At 44.6% G+C, this 13,900-nt stretch overlaps 1 long non-coding RNA gene across 1 annotated transcript in view; it reads left to right on the plus strand.

The window, feature by feature from the left end:
- The first annotated feature begins 10,789 nt into the window (after positions 1–10,789).
- Positions 10,790–13,900, plus strand: part of LOC116455409 — a 75,707-nt gene continuing 72,596 nt past the window's right edge. The window contains exon 1 of the long non-coding RNA XR_004244378.1: positions 10,790–11,886. This is a non-coding gene — a long non-coding RNA (uncharacterized LOC116455409). The remainder of the gene's footprint in view (positions 11,887–13,900) is intronic.

Genomic DNA, 13,900 nt, shown 5'->3' on the forward strand with positions numbered 1-13,900 from the left:
GGTAGGTGGTGGGAAAGCCCACGTCTGTTGTGAAAAGAACACTCTTTCCTTGGAAAACTATTTACTGAGATAGCGATGATGGACAAGTCTCTCATAATAAATGTGACTTCACAGATCGTATTTTCGGCCTCATGGAAAAAATAGGAAAGGTATCTTACACAGGTCTGGAGGTTTGAAGGTAATGTGTTCTAAAAATAAATACTAAAAATTATTCTTGAGTTTGGGCCAGGTTGTTTCAAGATCAAAATCAAGGCCAAGGCACTTAAGTTTAGCATTCCAGGTCATTTTTATTGGCTTTGTTAATCCATGCTGCTTATGAGGTAGGAATAAATGGTAATATCTACAATGATCTTCCCACTTTCTTCCTGAAAACATGTTTCTAAGGAGTTCTGACTTTTCTGCCAGATATACCAGTCTGCTTTGACATACAGTTTATCCATTGGAAAAAACCTAGTTTTTGATGCTTTTTGTATAACCAAGAGTCTTGTGACAGTGTTTTGGTGTGTTGACGTATATATAGTGACAGTATGTGGATAACTTCAAAGGGTTGTAGGACTTCAAAAAGATAGATACCAAAATAAATAAATAAATTTAAAATTGCCATTTATGTGAACCCAGATAGGCAGACCAAAAACGCAAATAAACAGCTGGAATAGTTTCTTCTTCGGTTTTCTGACATCTCGAAGGCTAGCTCCAGCACTTCTGATAGCTTGGAATTCCATCCTGCTGGATGGCAGAGCTGCAGTGAGCACATCAGCCGGAGCCAGCTGAGCCCTGGGGAGGATGTGGAAGAGACCAAAACCCGGTTATGACCAGGCGTGCACAGCCTGATCCAGCACAAGAGGCAGTGAGAGCATTTTGGTGGAGCCAAGATCAGATTTGGCTCTAAACATTCTCTTGATGGTGGCTTCTGGCACCTGTCTCTGGGGCTGATGATTTCTGATGTTTTCTCTCTGAATTTTCCAGATTTTTGTTGCTGCCTCTCAGGTCCCGAGTCTGTCATGCTTTGCTCCCAGGATGGAGAGCCAGGGAATTGGAGCTGAAAAAGCCATTGGAGCTTTTTGACATGGTCACGCTGTTCCCTGGTGCCCCTTTTTTGGTAAAGGAGCATCGGTCCCCTGACTGAGACAGCTGGGCTTTTCCTTGCCCCCATCATGGAGCCAGCCTCTGGAGGGGTGAATGGGCCTGAGCACTTCAGGAACCACTGGGAATGGGAAGAGGTTCTCTTTTCCTGGGAGAACCAGTTCTGATCCCCCTATCAGTGGGGATGGCTTTGGGCATGGGGTCCCCCTCTCCTGCCCTTAGCTTACTGTCCTAGAAGGACATAACTCTGATCCCGGGAGCAGTTGGAGCGAGCAGCCATGACAGAGCTTGTTTTCCCAAGATAATCTCTTATTGGGAAGGCGGCTCAGCAGATGTAGGTGAAAGGTGATGCCGGCACGCCGCTGGCGCAGGTTGGTTTCCACTCTCCAGGCTGAGTCCTCAGCTTTTTATATCCCTGCTGCATCACGCCGCAGCTGCCACCCTCCTCCCTGCGCTGCGGATCACCGGGCAGGGGATCATGAGCATCGAGTCAGCTGCAGGAGCAGCGCTGGGCACTGCACTGTTACAGCAGGGTTGCATCAGCCACAAACGTGTCTGACCTGATAGCCCGACTCCCACATAACCAGCATCAGGTCAGAGGAGGGCAGGAGGTGTCACTGTCTTGAGAAAAAAAATTGATTAAATTTAATCTTCTATAGTATTTTAATTATTGTTGCTGGTTTTTAGCCCTGAATCATGAAGTTCAGTTGTCAGTATGCCACTACCTACGATGTTCTTATGATGTGTTACCTGTGATGTGTTTCAATGTCCTTTCCTTCCTCCTTTTCTTCTTCTTTAACCTTGGAGCTTTTTTACCAACTCTATCCCACATTCTGATTATCTACTGTGAGTACCAGCTCTACACTTGCCATCTTAAGTAAATGGGGGAAAAGGTCTGGAAAGGGCACTGGTTTCTGCTGCAGCATCATCTCCAGGAGAATTTAATTCAGCCTAGGAAGCAGATTGGCAAAAAGGGTGTCTTGATGAGCAGTCTTCAGAAGGAAGTTATTTCAGATATTTCAGCCAAATAGCTGTGAGGACTTACGAAATGGGGCTAACAGTATCTTCAGCTAAGGAAAGATAGTGTGACCTGCAATGATCTGTCTCCATTCTTTGTGATAAAAGAGGGGCATCTGCATGAAAACAGATCTTCTGTCCCTGGAGTAGATTATAACCATGAGAGAGAAATCCTGACTCCACTGAAGTTAACAGAGAGACAGAGGTTGGGACTGTTTGCTCCTGGCATGGGTAAGTCAGATGCTCAATAAAGGCTGGTCTCCTCCAGCAGCTCTTAGGGAGGAGAGTTGTAAGCTCAGCAGCAGCTTCACATTCTGGTGCAGTGACAGGTGGCTGGGCACAGGTGGATCTGCTGTTGGTGTTAAGGATTTGCACAGCTGGGAAGAGACCTCCCTGACTTCACCTCTGGGTTTGGTGGATTTTCTGGTGGGCCTGCCTTCTGCAGGGAGGCTGTGTGGAGGCTTTGGCTGTCTTGGCAGTGGAGCCATGGAATTGGTGGACAGTCAGTCCTGCAGGACCAGTTGTACAGGCTCCAGGTTTTCCCTCCCTATCCAGTGAGCTCAAGTTGATGTTTAAACAGCTTCATCCGACCCCAGCTTTTTTTATTTTTTTTAAATTTTTTTTCTGGAGCAAGTCGAAGGGCACTCGCCTGCATTGCTGCCCTCCGAGGAGTGGCAGTGCTTCCATCAATGGGGCTGTGGCAAAGAGCAGAGAGGACAGAAATGCCAAACTGTGGGATGTGTGGGTGGAGAACCCTGCACCCTCCAAGGCAGCATCATCCCTGCAAAAGAGAAGAGACCTTTCGGACTGGAAACATTGATTGATGTGACTCTGAGCAACCTGATGGAGTTGAAGATGTCCCCGCTCATTGGGGGTTTGCACTAGATGACCTTTAAAGGTCCCTTCCAACCCAAACCATTCTGTGAATCTCTTGATTCTGTGTCTGTAAGTTCTCCTGAGTCTCACAGGCTTTGTATGTAAATACACTATTTAACTGCATTCCCATATAGCAAGTGGTATGTAGCTAGGAATTCCTTTGATGCCTTTAGATGCTGATGTAGTGATAAAACAATCCCTTCTTTTTCCCTTATTTTTCTCACAGCATGTAAGCTCTTCAGAAAACCAGGTCATTAAGTATTTAAGAGTCTAGACCTGATTAAAATAAAAATATTGTTAGCAATAAATGAGTGGGAAGAGGTGCAATACTTTTTGTCAGTCTTGGAATAAAAATTTAGACATCTCTGGGTTACAGGAAGGTTAGTTGATCTGAGCATATTCAGGCATCAAAATAATGGGGATGCCAACCTGGGGAGGTTATCCATCCGTGCAGCTGAGCTGGACCCTGGCTGCTGCCCTGCTTGTGTGAGGTGCAGGGTTGGTGGGAGGCAGCTCCAGGGCTGAGGAGTAAACAGCTGATTCCCTGCAGCTCCCTGTTGCTGCTGGGCTCTGTGCTTGTTTTGCAAACGTGAAGAGGGTTATACAGGAGCCAGACGTGTTTTCAGAGGTCTTGTTTTTTTCCTCTTGAGGTGGCTGCAATAATAATCATCAAGGATGGAGGTGAAAGCAGAGTGGTAGGAGCAGAGAGCTGGTAGGACTGAAGTGTTTTTTCAGTAGAATTAAAACTGGTGTATGGTCAGGAGAGCTCTGCGAGTACAAGACAGTGAGCAAAACACCCCTTCACAAACACGAGGGATGGGACAGGTAGAGCTGGAGTGCAGTCCCTGGTAGGAATCCTTGCATCAGCAGAAAAAGGATTTACTCTTGGATATCAGCAGAAAAATGAGTCCTGGGCTGTAACTTAATAGTCTAACTGTATGATGCAATAAATAAAACCTTTCTGTGCTGATTTAATTAAACCAGTGCAACATCTATGTTTAGATGAAGCCAAGTCCTCCAGTGTTAAAAATCTTTTCTAATAATAGTATTTTTTTTTTTCACCTCATGAAGGTCCTGATCACTGAGCTGCATGTTAGAGCTGCCTGTAAAAGCAGGGCAGGCATTTATTTGGATCTGACAGCTGGATTAGTCAAGATTGTTCCATGGGCTTTGGTTTAATGGCAAACACTTTCTGTTATTATTTACTGAATATTGAACATGTGCCTTTAATAAGTAGGACCTTTCAAAAAAGTAACAGGCAGACAGAGCCTAATCTGCCAAAATGTTTCTGTGCTGGTATTCCCAGAGCTGTTTTGAAATCTTCACCTCAGTTGCCTTTGTGGAGCCTCGTGCCAGCCCTGGAGCATGTGGGGCTTCTCCTGGGCTCCACAGGGATGCTTGGACCTCAAGCCAAGTGTGACAGTGCACAGGGAAAGTCATTACCACTGGGCTTCTGTCCTATTCTTGCATGAGGAGGCAGCCACCAAGGATTCAGCTTTTAAAGGAGCCAGATATTAAGCTGGAAATGTGTCGGTCCTGCAAGGGGTGACTTAAGCTCATTAAAAAATGTCTTTTTCCTTCTTGGCCTTTACCCCCTCACTGCTTGTCGGCAACTTTGGGCTGATTTGCTTTGCCCACGATAAATGCTCCCAGCAAGAGCAGAGTGTGGTTTCCTTTGGGTTGAGGAGTTGAGGTCCAGAGGGGCCCAGAGAGGGGCTCAGGAATGTCCCCTTTTGGTCACACTGGGCCAGCAAATCAACTTGGTGTTTGTGGGGCTGGAGCTGTGTTGGTCCAGTGCCACAGGGATCAAACTTCCCCAGAACTGGAACCATTCACTCAGTTTCTGTCCCACCAGTTCCTTCAGAGGACCAAGCCCATCATCCCAACTCTGCCTTTTTGGAGCTGAAGCAGGGACAGCATAGGTGGCATAAATGGGGACAGTGATGGCATACATGGGGACAATTGCAAATCCATTTTAATAGAGGGATTTCAGGAGGCTGCAGTGGTGGGGGGTTGATGAAAGCAAATGTCGACTGCGACCAAGATGCCTGGAGTTGGTTGATTTTATCTTTCAAAAGTAAGGGTCTGGTGTCTTCTGTTTTGCGGTTTGTTTTTTTCTTTTTTTTAATAGCATCCAATTAATCTCTCTGTTAGCCACTTTTATAATTTTAGCACAACTCCTTTGCTCCTGGAGTGATGTAGTCTTGTGAGAATTTCAGCATTTATTTGACTACAAAGCATGTTGTTAGCCTGCATGGTGACAGCCTATATCCTGAAGGTTTAAAGAATAGGTCTAAGATAAAGAACTGAAAATGTAATGAGCCAGGAGGATTATTTTTGCAGCTGGCATAGTGATTTTTCTTTCCTTTCATTGTAAGCTAGTAACTAATGCAGTAGACTGAAAATCATAAATAAAAGGTAGCAAAAAGTGTCTGCAGGCTTCAGACTGAGCCCTGCTCTGGGTAACTAGGATGGTTTGTGGTGACCAAGCCAGGTGTGGGGAGCTGTGGGTCATTTTGGCCAAGGCACAAAGCGAGTTTGCAGTGAATTTCCCCAGTTTTCTGTGAATTGCAGCAGTGCCCAGCAAGGGAACCTGGCACTGGGCTGTGTGTTGGTAAGCAGTAGAGCAGCTCTGGAGATGGAGCAGCAACTCTGTGTCACAACTGTGAGAGCACCTGTAGGTCTTTGGTGCTAGACATGGGATGGTGGGAGAGCCATTGGTGGGAGAGGTGCTGTGTGCCCACATAAGGGACCAGGGAAAGGAAAGAGGCTCTTGCTTGAGCCTGCTGGCAGCATGGGAGGTGACATGGTACCCACCTGGGTGTGAGCAGTGGGATGGAAGGGCCCTTCCTTCACCCAGGTGTGGGAACCTGACTTTCATTTTGATGCAGAGATCTTGACTTTATTGTGGTAGTTGAAGTTGATGACAGAGATTGTGGATATAATTGAGAGCAAGCCAATAAACAAAAAAGAAAGGCGCAAAAATCCATTCCCTCATGCACTTGAAGGGTTACAACTTATCTCTGCAAGATTAGCCTGGGGATCAGCGTTTCTGTAAAACACCTTTGAAGCCAGAATGCACAGCCCTAGGAGAGCAGGAGGCATGAAGTACTGTCCTGAAGTGTGACATGTCCCTTGCATTACACTGCATCCCCAAGGAGCCTGATTGCATCTCAGAAAGAGATCATTGTCTGAGCTGCAAGTGGTTCAAGGCTGAAATGGTCATTCTTTGTGGACTTCGTTTCTCTGTGGCCTTTCAATTTTTCTAGGTGAGCCAATCCAGTATCTCTTAAGAATCACACTCTTCACTTGTAAGACATCTTTTGCCAAGAGGAGGATGTGTGGAATGCTGTGTTCCGTATTAGAGTTGATTTTGATAGCATGAAATAAAATTATTTTTTCTTGGTACTGTCATCCAAGTTGGGAAACATTCATGTCTTGAATACTATAAAAAGGCTAGCTAATATTTATCTTACAGTTTGTTCCTTTGGTCTTTTTATGTAACACTCTGCCATTTATCAGGAGAGTATCTCCCCCCACTTCTCCTTAGGGAATGTTTTAAAGATTTTTTTCTCTTGATGTATCTGTGTCAGCTGGTGCAGACAGAGAATAAGGTTATTAAATTTTGCTTTGAAAATGGTCCAAGGTGACATTAGGTGCTTAAAATATCAGATTGTGTGACATTTGCTTGCTTTTTGTCTTCAAAAATGGTTAAAAGAATGGGGTTAATTGTAGGGCATCTCAGCAGCGCTTCAAATTGTAGCATCCCAGCTTGTGATCCTCATGTGGAGTCATTTTGTGAAGTCAAAACAGCATAGTCATGACCTGCATTTTGTGTGAGAACTTGAGCAGTAAACACACAGCCCGTTGGTCACTTGGGTGTTGGTTCACGTTGGTGGGCAGACCCACCCCGAGTGTGGGGGAGGAGTCCTGGGTGGATGCAGGGGACGCAAATTTATGTGATGATACCTTCAATGGAATAGCTAGACTTAAATTTTAAAATATACACTTTATTGTGAAACTGTTACAAGAGTTCTTGGAAGCATTTTTATGTTGCATTTTTACTGTTACCAAACAATGCTTTTCTGGGTGGAGTGTAGGTTGGAATCCACAATCTACCAGGCAGTCCTTATGTGCTTGTCTTTTTTCAACTTTCCCCTTTTCATTCCCAGAAAGGAATTGATTTTTAGGATGAAAAATGGTAAGGTGAGGCAAGATCAATGGTTCTTGCCTTCATCTTGTTTTCCTAAAATACTCGGGTATTGGATGTGCAGTGTCATTGCCTGGTCACAGACTGGTGGAGCATCTGCGAAGTGCCCTCCCCTCATTAATCATGTCCCAGCTGTAGCTGCTGTTTCTGATCTGGGAGCAAAAGCCCCAGCTCTAGGGACTGCCTGGGATGTTGGCTAAGCTTGTGAAGCCCTCAAAAGCAGCCAGGTTACTCCAAAAATTTGGTGCTGCTGAGTGAGGAGAAAAAGGAGCAGAGGCCTTTACACTATTTTCCTATGTGTTTCTTTGGGAAATAATTGGTATTGTTTATTTGTCTTCTATAAGGACATAAATATTATAGGCACATGATATAAGAGACTGTCAACTGGTGTCCTTCTGTAATTCCATAAAGCAAGCAAGTTCATGTTTCCTCACTGATACAGAACACAAGTCCTGTTGACCTGGAACTCCCTGATTTTGCCACCCTCACTGTAATGTCAGATTCAGTCTATAGCTCTTCTAAAATTTCATGCCTAAGAACAGGAAGCCAAGGAGAGGTTTTGGAGGTGACTTGAGCTGATTAATCAGCTGGATGTTATTGCAAGGGACAGTCTGGGCTTGGTCCTGTGCTCGCTCTTTCTGCCAGGACTGGTGCTGAGCCTGCTTTGGCTCGCTAAACCAGGAGAAATGCATTCCCTCGTGGTAGCTGAGATACCCACTGTAGCAAACTGCTGCCTTTCAGCAAATATATCTGCAACCATTCACTGGAGGATTTATAAAAAAACAAGAAAAGTTGAATTGTTTTCTTTTTTTTTCCTTTTTTATTCTCTGCTGGGTAACACTGACCTTGATAAGCAGTCCCTGTATCTGGAGATGTTCTTCTGCATGGGGATGTAACAAAGCCATTTTGGGATGTAACGAAGCCATTTTGGGATGCTCACCTTGTGTTTAAGGAGGGGATTTTGGTGTTGACAAACTGAGCACATACTGCTCACAGTGCCTGGTGGCAGGAGCAGCAGACATGAATGCCCCAGTTGCATTCTTGCCCATAATAAAGTTACTGCTGGAGCTTACTGCACTGATCATGAGGTTTAACAGGTCCCTTGCTGCATTTAACTCACATGGCTGGATTGTAATAAACATGCTAGAGTGTAAAAAACCCAGCTCTTGCCTTAAAATGAAACACAGGCACAGAAAACACCCCTTGTTTTGTGAAACGAGCCATTGCACTTGGGACTCTTCAACATTCAAAGTTTAACAGGTGGGACTCCTACTCTCTTCCTCATGTATTTTTCAGCTAATGAGGAACAAGTCTTTTAACTCTTTTTGTGTGTTTATTAATCATTTGGGGTCTCTGTGTTGCAGGGCACACTTTGCTCGTTGCTGGTTTCCTCCAGCTGGTGTGTTCAGGTTCTTGCTGCCCTTGGAGAGGAGCTGTGGGCTCAGGGTGCTGCTCTCGTGTTGATGGTGATGCCTTGTTTGCTCAGAGCTGACATGTGCTCGGTGCGTGGTGTTTCTGTGTGCAAGTGATTCAACCCTTGTTGTGCACAAGTAATGGAGTTATTTCTTGTCAAGGGATGGGGAAGATGAATGTGTTTTTCAAGTGCTGGCCCATGACTTGTAAAATCTGGTTGTGCTTCATGGCTTTGCTGCCAACCTACTGCATGACCTTCAGTGAGTTGATAAGGGCAAGACCTAAACTGTTGGGCAACGCTCATGGACAGTCTGCAAGGAAGTCCCTGCATTTTGAGGGGGAAGCAGCAATGGAGTGAGCTGGAGTGGAGTGATGTTCTTCCCAGCAAGCAGTGTGCTCAGTCTTAAAAATCTGGCACATTTTAATGGTAGCGTCTAGACAACTGGAAGGTTGTCTTTTCAGGCATGTGCTGGGCACAAGGGTTTGAATTTCATCTGCCTCTCAAACTGGGAAGCAATGAGACAGTGTCTTCTCACATCCAGGAGTGGAAAGTACTGAGGTTCCTCCATACCATAAAGGAAGATGATTAAAATGAACATTAATCATCAGCCATTAGTTTATCTGTTACAATCTGACTAGAAAAGCCCATATGTTTATGTAAAAACATAAACTGTGCAAGATGCTGATCATTGAGCTCTTGCACAGCCTGTGAGTCCTGCTGCCATCCAGCTGGCCTTGAAGGCAGAAGATGAGAGTGCTGTGAGTGGTGTGGTATATGCAGGAAGGGGGAAGGTATAGAAGATAGAAAATGAAAAAATTACGTTTTCACTTGTTGGATAGTGACAACTGCTGGGCTCGTCTCCCAGGAGAACTGAGCAAAGTACATATTGACACATCCGTGTTGGAGCCTGGAGAAAAAGCCCTGCTGGTGCATCAGGCACAGCACAGTGAGGGGCTAGGCTGGTGGGCTGAGCCTCATTTCTCTGGAGACAGAGCTTCATCTCTGTTTGCATGCTCAATATTTTACAGGTAATTGGTTTATGGAGAAAACAGTTAGCGCGAGGATTTTGGGCAGGTGTTTTTGCTGTAGAGAAATAGGTTTTACAGGCATTTTCAATGTCATACAGTTATCAGAGTGGCTGAGATTGGCTGTGTAATTAGTGGGATGGAAGTTATTTTGGGAGATTCAAATCCTTTTCTGAAATGTTTTCATCAGCTCAGAGACTTGGGTCAGACCTTCTTCAGCTTCACTTCATTTAGCTGGGGGGAAGTTAGGGAATATTTCATTTGCTAACTCTCCCCATCACTGAGAAAACACTAGAAGCAAGGACAAGGTCATTCAGATTTTTTTTCCACGAATTAGCAGACTTCAAGTGCAACTTCATCTGCAAGCCTGTCTGCAGACTTCCAGTTGGCTTGTACTGATTTGCTGGGTTTTGTAACAACAAAAACATGTTGCAAAGGCACCAGATTTTTGTGAGTTATGGTGTTGTCCCCATAAGCCAGTTTAGCCTGGGTTGTGGTAATGCTGCATCTTTCCTGCAGAGAAGGTAATTTTGATTGTTTTCCCAAGGGAAGAAGTAGTTTTGGTTCGAAGTAGATTTTGTACGTGAGGTGACTTAAACATGATCAAAGTCACTGGAATTTTATTCAAAATAAACATGTGATTCTCCTAATCAACCCTTTAAAGAGACCATCTGGGGAAAAAATGTCGGGTTTTTGTACATTTAATTATTCACTTGATTTTTCCCTTTTAAATATCTGATGACGTTTCCGCTGTTTGAGGGTAGATAGGTCTTTATTGACACAATTAGCAAAACAAATGATTATCACACCTTTTCCTTAACCCTGTGCTATTTGATCTAATTGCTTGCACTTTCATTACTCCTTTGCTTGGTTGCATTACACACAATGTTATCACCTTCCTGTGCTGCTGCAGCTAAAACAAAGTGAAAAAACCTCTTTTGGCTCTCAGCTGCTCTCTGCTGTTTTCTTTTTACAGTTGGACTAGAAAGCAATGTCGGGCAAAGAGCTGAGTTTCCTTTCAGCACTTGCTGGGCATTATATCTGGGCCTGGCACTTGCCTGTGTTTATGTGACAGCTTTCATATTTTAAAATAACAAACAAAAATCCCATCAGCTCTATTCCCAGCACAATTGGTAAAATCAAATTAAAAGAACTGAAAAAACAAACAACCCCAACCCCCCAGATTATGATGGGTTTATATACGTCAAGTACTAGAATCTTTATGACTAATTCCTCCGGTATTTTGAGCTACTTTGCTGGGATGTGTTTATTTTCTCTGATGGTAGAGGTGGGAAGTGTGGCTCTGCCTGGTCGGAGGTCACAGTGGGTTGTTGTACTCAAGAGCTGAGTGTTTCTGCTATGTCACTGATGGGTTGGGCCAGACGTTGATGCGGGTTGCTGAAGGTGTGATTCTCCTGGTGGTGGAAGTCAGGAAGGCAGATGATGCTGCTGACCTGCTTCTTTACAACCCTTTCCATCCTCCTCTTCCCTGGTAGAGAAAATACTTCATTAGGTTTAGAAGATGTGGAAAAAAGGAGAGGAGAGGAAGACTCTGTCCTTTCACCTGACAAAAAGAAAAAGAAGAGAGTTTTGGAAAGATCTGTTGGTTAGGTGAAAACTTTTTTCAGTTGCTGGCTTGTCATCCTCCTCGTCTCACATCAGCTAGCAGCTATGAGGCATCTGGAGGTGGTGACTCCATGTTGTGCCTCTGCTCACTGTTACATTCATTTAAGTAAATCATGCAAATTAAAAAACAAAACAAAACAAAAAACAAACACTAAAACCTTCCTTCCGTGCAAAAATAAATCAAAAGGTAGGAGTTTCCATGGGAATAGACCTTGTCCAACGTGGTAAGAGCTGTTGTGTAATGGCCTGTCCCTTTCTTCTCTCTGAAGGTCCCAACCCCATGCGTCCCACTGGTCTGGGATGACGTTTGGAGGAGCCTGGCAGTCTGGTCCTTTTTGTGGCTCCCAAGGATTTTTAGGATCATGGGATGCATGGACATATGGACCCACAAAACCCTCTGGAGAATGTCGGCTATGGATATAAGCATCTGGAAGTTCCTACCATCTTTTTACCTTCTTTTTTCCTGGGTCACCCTGTGTCATTTGTGGCCCTGTCCTGAGGATTATAGCATACAGTCACTTACTGGAATATCTCCCCATGCATCTTCTTAAGACGGAGCCATTGCTTTACCCAGCTGGAAGATATTTTCTCTTCTCCCAGAGCTTTTCCAGTGCAGCAGCATTCCTGTCCAGCAGGTATGTAAATGGTTTTGTTGTTGACTGCCCAGTTTGCTTTCTTGATCTTCAGTTCAGTCACTTTTTTTCCTTATTAGCTTCTGCTGAAGGTAAGACCTTCCAAAGTCCCTGGTGCCATACTCTGAAGATGGCTTTTCTTTGTTGGGAGAGACCCAATTTGAGATGAAGGTTCTCGTGGATCGGTGGTATCAGCTTCTGAAGGTTTTGATGCCCAACCATAGCCTCATACATGAGGGAAAGGATGGATCTGATGCTCTGTATTCCTCCACCTGGATCCTTCTGGACTCCTGGGCAGCTGTGTTCGTAACCCACAGCTGCCACCAGCCATGTGTGGATCAGCTTATCGGGCTTCATCATCTCATTTCAAAAAAGATGACACAAGTGTTAAACACATTTTTTCTCTTCTTAGTTTAATAGAATTTCTGCTGAAGAACATAATTTTGAGGATCACTTATCCCATATAAAAGGAGATGCCTTTAGCTCTAAAATTAAAACTTTTCCTATTCCATATAGATCTGTATAACTCAATAGGACTAGTGATAACAACCAAATTTGTATTTTTAGAATCATTTACAATGAGTTAGGTGTTTTTGTGAAGGTGACAAATTCTTTTTCCATTCTTTCTAGCAGAGAATTGAATAATTGTTTTGGTGTCTGTGGCTATCAATTTGCTGTGAAAATCATTCTTTTTGGCACTTGTGCTGGTTTGGTCAAATGCTCAGGTGTGCTGGTGAACAGATTGCTCCTTCTACGGGGTAGACAAAAAAGTAGCTCTTTGTATCTAACTTTTATTTTTACTATACAAAGAGGAGGTGCTGAAGGAAAAGGGCTGAAAATGCTTTGCTGTACATTTATTTTGCGTTCCCCTCAGCATTTGTGAGGCATTAAAAGTTTTGTCTTCTTGCTTTGTAAGCACAATTTTGCATCAAAGGAAGGAAATGCAGGGGGCAGGGTGGATAGAGCATGTTCAGTGGGAAACATAATCAGTTGTCTCTCTCTTCAATTTGACTGTGACTCCTAGGCCAGATGGAGATGGTAGACAAAGACTGGGGATAAAGTTCTTTGCTTGATCAATGAGCAAAGTCAGGCGCTTGCTGTGCTTGTAGGAGAGGCCGGAGCTAACAGTGGGGATTTGGACTCAGAGGTGAACAGCAGCATCCTGCCAGGCTAGTGGGCATGGTCATGGTCAAGCCCCGTGCAGCGTGGTCATGTGCCAAGGCAGAGCCTTCTCCCGTAGGATTGCCTGGAGGCTCAGCCCTGCAGTGCCAGACCCCTTTGCTTGCTCGCATGGACTTTGTGCTCTGCTGCAGAGACATCCCCTGGAACCAGCTCTTCATTTGCACATAGGAGTTTTCCTTGCTTAACCTGAATTAACAGCTTTCGCATCACTGAAATCCCTGGTGTTTTATTAACTAGCTCCTAACAACTTCTAAAGCACCTAAGAAAGACTGGATCACTTGCAGTTGTTCTTTTTATCTGCAATTAAAGCAAACACCATTGATACTTAAAATCCTTATTTTTTTTCCTTGTAGTCAGCTGTTAAAGACATCGCAAACCAGATCTCCACTTGCTCCTGTAAGATGTGAAAAGGTCCCTTGTCAGCAGCACATTGCGGTGGAATGAGCTTTATCTTTTATAAGTAACTGGGATCGAATGGGGCTTCAGTTGCTCTGCTCTAGTGCTGCCAGGCCCTTTGGTGCTTCTGGAGGTGCCTTCTGGAGACCGAGCAAAACCTGCCTGTGATCTGGGTAACCCAGTGCAGCCCCAGGGTGCTTGACCTCTGCATTGTAGGGTCTGCACTCAGACCGAGCAAGGAGAAAAGCCGTGGTAGATGTACCCTGAATTTTGCATTCTGCATTGCCTCTTGCAGTGTGACTCCCTAGTCACACAGGGTCTGGCAGGCACGTGACACACCTGGGGTACCTGGGGGTGGCCCAAGAATTAGAGCTTGGCCGGGAACGATGTTTCAGTTGCAAATGTACAGCTGTCCTTTACAGGGAGGAAAAATCATCTC

Source organism: Corvus moneduloides, chromosome 1 (genome assembly GCF_009650955.1).
Source record: "Corvus moneduloides isolate bCorMon1 chromosome 1, bCorMon1.pri, whole genome shotgun sequence".
Taxonomy (NCBI): Eukaryota; Metazoa; Chordata; class Aves; order Passeriformes; family Corvidae; genus Corvus; species Corvus moneduloides.